Source organism: Ranitomeya imitator, chromosome 5, assembly GCF_032444005.1.
Source record: "Ranitomeya imitator isolate aRanImi1 chromosome 5, aRanImi1.pri, whole genome shotgun sequence".
In the NCBI taxonomy this organism is placed as follows: Eukaryota; Metazoa; Chordata; class Amphibia; order Anura; family Dendrobatidae; genus Ranitomeya; species Ranitomeya imitator.
The window spans coordinates 254,978,623-254,984,622 of record NC_091286.1 but is presented as its reverse complement, the minus strand read 5'-3'; positions in this window follow the sequence as shown (position 1 = coordinate 254,984,622).

Here is a 6,000-nt window from a genome sequence, read left to right as displayed (position 1 = left end):
CATATGCAGCATCAATAGTAAAAACATCTAATGTGCCAAATAATAATAATAAAAAAAAAAGTTATTCTCACCCTCCAACGTGGCGCGCTGTCCTCGGCAGTGCAAGCGGCAGGTTCCGATGCTAAGGATGCTATGCGAGAAGGACCTGCCATGATGTCACGGTCATGTGACCGTGATGTCATCACAGGTCCTGTGCTCATACCAACCTTGGGACCGAAAGCTGCCACGTGCACTGCACACAGGCGCCAGGACTTCAAGTAGCCTTCGGAAGGTGAGTATATGTTTATTTTTTATTTTAAGTCTTTTTTAACCACGCATATTATGTGGCTGTGTTATATACTACATAGCTCTGCTACATACTACGTAGCTATGTTATATACTACGTCGGTTGTGTTGTATACTACGTCACTGTGCAATATAGTACGTAGCCTGTGCTATATACTACCTCATATTCTAGAATACCCAATACGTTAGAATCGGGCCACTATCTAGTATATATATATACAGTATACTAGATGGTGGCCTGATTCTAACGCATCAGAACATGCATGTCCATATAGTATATTGCACAGTCCACGTAGTATATTGCCCAGCCACATAGTATATTGCACAGCCATGTAGTATATTGCCCAGCCACGTAGTATATTGCCCAGTCACGTACTATATTGCCCAGCTACGTAGTATATTGCCCAGTGATGTAGTATATTGCCCAGTCACGTAGTATATTGCCCAGTCACCTAGTATATTGCCCAGCCACACAGTATATTGCCCAGCCTCGGAGTATTTTGCCCAGCCACATAGTATATTGCACAGTCACGTAGTATATTGCCCAGTGACGTAGTATATTGCCCAGCCACATACTATATTGCCCAGCCACATAGTATATTTCCCAGCCACGTAGTATATTGCCCAGCCACACAGTATATTGCCCAGCCTCGGAGTATATTTCCCAGCCACGTAGTTTATTGCCCAGCCACGTAGTTTATTGCCCAGCCACGTAGTATATTGCCAAGCCACGTAGTATATTTCCCAGTCACGTAGTATATTGCCCAGCCACGTAATATATTGCCCAGTTATGTAGTATATTGCCCAGTGACGTAGTATATTGCCCAGTGATGTAGTATACAGCACAGAGCCACGTAGTATATTGCACAGCGACGTAGTAAACAGTAGAGTTGAGCGACCTTGACCTTTTTAGAGTCGAGCCGGGTTTCGCGAAACCCGACTATCTCAAAAGTCGGGTCGAGTGAAATCGGCCGATTATGGCGAAAAGTCGGGATCGACCGAAACACGAAACCCAATGCAAGTCAATGGGGCAGCATAGTCGGCAGTGAGTGGGGGCCAGGAAAACACCTAGAGTGCCCATTTTAATGTCAAAACCATCCATTCTTCTTAATGAAGCTTGTCAAGCATAATTTACCTTATAACAATTGGAAGGCATTTGAAATTGGGGGTCATTTGGCTAAAGTTGTGTGGGGTAGGGCTGGTTCAAGTAATTAGTGGGCCCAGGAAATCTGGACCACGTCACGGCAGTGGAGCAGGGAGAGGTAAGTATTTCAACTTTGCAAGTGCTGTGATCCTGAGCAAGCAGGGGGGGCCCACTTGTTGGCATTGGCACTGGCACAGGGCCCCTCAAAGTACAGCGGTGTGTTTGCACGGCGGGGGCGCCTCCCACCGGCAGCAACACTTTTGCGTACTATGAGAGGCCCTGTGCCAGTGACGTCGCCAACTAGTATTCCTCCCCCCACCTGATGAAGGAACCTGCACTTTCATCTGCACCTTCCTCTTTGTCCCCGTGTAAGGTGGTATGGTATGCGGGAAGAGCAACCTGACTTTCAGCAGGGTCACAATGTTGTTGTGTAGCATGCACGGGGAATGTTGCGTTATGGGTCAATGTACCAGCAGACTCATCTATCACTGGCTGGGCAATGGGCACGATAAAGTGGAAACACAGATATAGGCCCAAAGAATAAAGTGGGCTAAATGCAGTTCAAAATTGGTAACACAGGAATAACCAGGGGGCATTGCAGTGGAGGACAACTGGAATGAGAGGCTGACACAGAGAGTAGGGCCAAATCAGTAAGTAGTCGAAATGCAGTTCAAAATTGGCAACCGTAGTAAACAGGCGGCACAGCTTTGTTCAGTGGAGGAGAACAGCAAGGAGTGGCAGACACCGATAGTAGGCCCCAACCCAACTAGTAGGCCAAATGCAGTCTAACATAAACAACTACTTAACGAGAGCCTGAAAATGGAATTTCAGGACAGGAAACCAGGAGAACAGCAAGGAGTGGCAGACACCGATAGTAGGCCCCAAACCAACTAGTACGCCAAATGCAGTTGTTCCATTTAACCACAATTTAATGAGAGCCTGAAGATAGAAGCTCAGGAAAGGCAACCTGGGGAACACCTTGGAGTGTAACACACCATCTCTCTCCACCCCATACCCATTTTGTAGGCCTAATGCAGTGTACTTTTCTACAACTACTAAACGAGAGTCGGAAGACCGAAGCAATGGCAAGGAAACCTGGGGAACACCTTGGAGTGTAACACACCATCTCTCTCCACCCCATACCCAATTTGTAGGCCTAATGCAGTGTAGTTTCCAAGAACTACTAAACGAGAGCCGGAAGATCGAAGCTCAGGAAAGGCAACCTGGGGAACACCTTGGAGTGTAACACACCCTCTCTCTACACCCCATACCCAATTTGAAGGCCTAATGCAGTGTAGTTTCCAAGAACTACTAAACGAGAGCCGGAAGATCGAAGCTCAGGAAAGGCAACCTGGGGAACACCTTGGAGTGTAACACACCCTCTCTCTACACCCCATACCCAATTTGAAGGCCTAATGCAGCGTAGTTTCCAACAACTACTAAACGAGAGCCGGAAGATCGAAGCTCAGGAAAGGCAACCTGGGGAACACCTTGGAGTGTAACAAACCCGCTCTCTACACCCCATACCCAATTTGTAGGCCTAATGCAGCGTAGTTTCCGACAACTACTAAACGAGAGCATGAAGATCGAAGCTCAGGAAAGGCAACCTGGGGAACACCTTGGAGTGTAACACACCCTCTCTCTACACCCCATACCCAATTTGAAGGCCTAATGCAGTGTAGTTTCCAAGAACTACTAAACGAGAGCCGGAAGATCGAAGCTCAGGAAAGGCAACCTGGGGAACACCTTGGAGTGGAACACACCATCTCTCTACACCCCATACCCAATTTGAAGGCCTAATGCAGCGTAGTTTCCAACAACTACTAAACGAGAGCCGGAAGATCGAAGCTCAGGAAAGGCAACCTGGGGAACACCTTGGAGTGTAACACAACGTCTCTCTACACCACGGAAGGGCTGATTCTTAGGAAGGAAGGCTGTTGGAAATAAGCATTGCGCGTCCGAGGGTGATTATATTCTTATTAGGTATATACTCACCCTCGGACGCGCCCTGCTTCTTTATTTGGAATGAATGTTTATTTGCAATGTGGTGTTGACTTTCTCTATTATTTTGGTAATTAATGATTTTATTATTTTCATTGTTTTGCATCTTCTCGCCAATAATATAAAGAAGACGCGACAGGACAACACTCGGTGGATGCCATATCTGTGTTTTCAATTTAAAAAACCTTTCAGTTAACTACTTGCAGGAGAAAGTAATTGTAGCTGGTGGCCATTTTTAGTACTGTACCAGATTTTAGTTGTGTGTTTGTTTTTAATGTTAAAATGTCTGCATTTGATATCTCACCAGTATTTTCTTTTTTATAAGCAAAATACTTTTTTTTTATTTTATGATGTTGGTTCAAGGGGTACACGGGCAGCAGTAGACAGGTCAGTGGAGGCCTAGTGGAAGGAGGGACCGCAGACAGGCTTCGAAGCCCTAACATAATAAATTGGGCTGCCTGTAGGCAGTTTAAAATTGGTTCCAGGGGAACACGGGCAGCAGTAGACAGGTCAGTGGAGGCCTAGTGGAAGGAGGGACCGCAGACAGGCTTCGAAGCCCTAACATAATAAATTGGGCTGCCTGTAGGCAATTTAAAATTGGTTCCAGGGGAACACGGGCAGCAGTAGACAGGTAAGTGGAGGCCTAGTGGAAGGAGGGACCGCAGACAGGCTTCGAAGGCCTAACATAATAAAATGGGCTGGCTGTAGGCAATTTAAAATTGGTTCAAGGGGAACACGGGCAGCAGTAGACAGGTCAGTGGAGGCCTAGTGGAAGGAGGGACCGCAGACAGGCTTCGAAGGCCTAACATAATAAAATGGGCTGGCTGTAGGCAATTTAAAATTGATTCCAGGGGAACACGGGCAGCAGTAGACAGGTAAGTGGAGGCCTAGTGGAAGGAGGGACCGCAGACAGGCTTCGAAGGCCTAACATAATAAATTGGGCTGCCTGTAGGCAATTTAAAATTGGTTCCAGGGGAACACGGGCAGCAGTAGACAGGTAAGTGGAGGCCTAGTGGAAGGAGGGACCGCAGACAGGCTTCGAAGGCCTAACGTAATAAAATGGGCTGGCTGTAGGCAATTTACAATTGGTTCCATGGGAACACGGGCAGCAGTAGACAGGTCAGTGGAGGCCTAGTGGAAGGAGTGACGGCAGACAGGCATCAAAGGCCTAACATCATAACATTGGGCTGTTGGCAATTTAAAATTGGTTCCAGGGGTACACGGGCAACAGTGGTCTGGTCAGTGGAAGTCTAGTGGAAGGAGTGACGGCAGACAGGCATCAAAGGCCTAACATAATAACATTTGGCTGTTGGCAATTTAAAATTGGTTCCAGGGGTACACGGGCAACAGTGGTCTGGTCAGTGGAAGTCTAGTGGAAGGAGTGACGGCAGACAGGCTAAGAAGGCCTAACATAACAAAATTGGGCTGGCTGTAGGCAAGTTTAAATTGGTTCCAGGGGAACACGGCCAGCAGTGGCCTGGTCAGTGTAGTAGTTGTAGAAAGAACGGACCGCAGACAGGCTTCGAAGGCCTAACATAACAAAAATGTCAAAACAATGGTATTGTCAGTGCCAGGCATTGAAGGATGTCAGCGCATAGACTAAACAATGGTGAAGCTGTGAGAGATAATTTTGCTAGTGGTAGAGCACTGTTTGAGCTGGGGGGGGGAACTGTCTTGTGGCCGGCGGTACAGGCCCAGGGCCCCTCATATTACAATGGTGTGTCTGACGTTGGGTGCGCACCACCACCGCCAGAGACACTTTATTGTACTATGAGCACTGAATACTCTTTCTGATAGGACACTAGCTGCCGGGCAAGCAAGCTCCTGCAATGCATATTCTGCCAATTCTGGCCAGGTGTCTAATTTGGATGCCCAGTAATCAAATGGGAATGACGGTTGAGGGAGAACGTCGATAAGGGATGAAAAATAGTTTGTAACCATACTGGACAAATGTTGTCTCCTGTCACTTTGAATTGATGCTGCAGTACCTGTCCTGTCTGCGGTCATAGCAAAATCACTCCACAACCTGGTCAGAAAACCCCTCTGGCCAACGCCACTTCTGATTTCTGCCCCTCTAACACCTCTGGTCTGCTGGTCCCTGGAGCTCGTGTGAGAACGATCACGGGCGCTGTGTGCAGGGAATGCCAGAAGCAAATGGTCAACAAGAGTTGATTGTTTTGTTGCTAATATTAGTTCCAAGTTCTCATGTGGCATAATATTTTGCAATTTGCCTTTATAGCGAGGATCAAGGAGGCAGGCCAACCAGTAATCGTCATCGTTCATAATTTTTGTAATGCGTGTGTCCCTTTTGAGGATACGCAAGGCATAATCCGCCATGTGGGCCAAAGTTCCAGTTGTCAAATCTGCGGTTGTGCTTGGTTGAGGGGCAGTTGCAGGCAAATCTACGTCACTTGTGTCCCTCAAAAAACCAGAACCCGCCCTTGCCACGCCACCAATTTCCAATGACCCTGGGAAAGCTTCCTCATTAAAAATATACTCATCCCCATCATCCTCCTGATCCTCCACCTCCTCTTCGCCCGCTACCTCGTCCTGTACACTGCCCTGACCAG